This window comes from Euprymna scolopes, chromosome 41 (assembly GCF_053919585.1).
Source record: "Euprymna scolopes isolate OS-2025 chromosome 41, ASM5391958v1, whole genome shotgun sequence".
Lineage (NCBI taxonomy): Eukaryota > Metazoa > Mollusca > Cephalopoda > Sepiida > Sepiolidae > Euprymna > Euprymna scolopes.
This window is the reverse complement of record NC_136522.1, coordinates 63,627,031-63,627,339: the sequence shown is the minus strand read 5'-3', so window position 1 is coordinate 63,627,339 and position 309 is coordinate 63,627,031.

Genomic DNA, 309 nt, shown 5'->3' with positions numbered 1-309 from the left:
CGTTTTTTATTTTTTATTTTTTTAAATTTTTTTTTTTAATTGCGGATCAAGCGGCTGTTAAACTGAAGATATTAAATGAAATCAGAAAAAGGGGTGGTTAGGGTTAGGGTTAGGGTTAGAGAAAAATATAGAAAAATAAACAAGAGAGATAAGAGAAAAAGAGAGGAAGAAAGAATATTAAAAAAGACAAGAGGGGAGAAAGAGAGATAAACATAGTTGAGGGGGGGGTGCGAGAGAGAAAGAACCGAATGGTGCAGGTAAAGAGTCATCTTTCTAAATCTATAGTTAGATATAGCTCAAAAGGGCGAA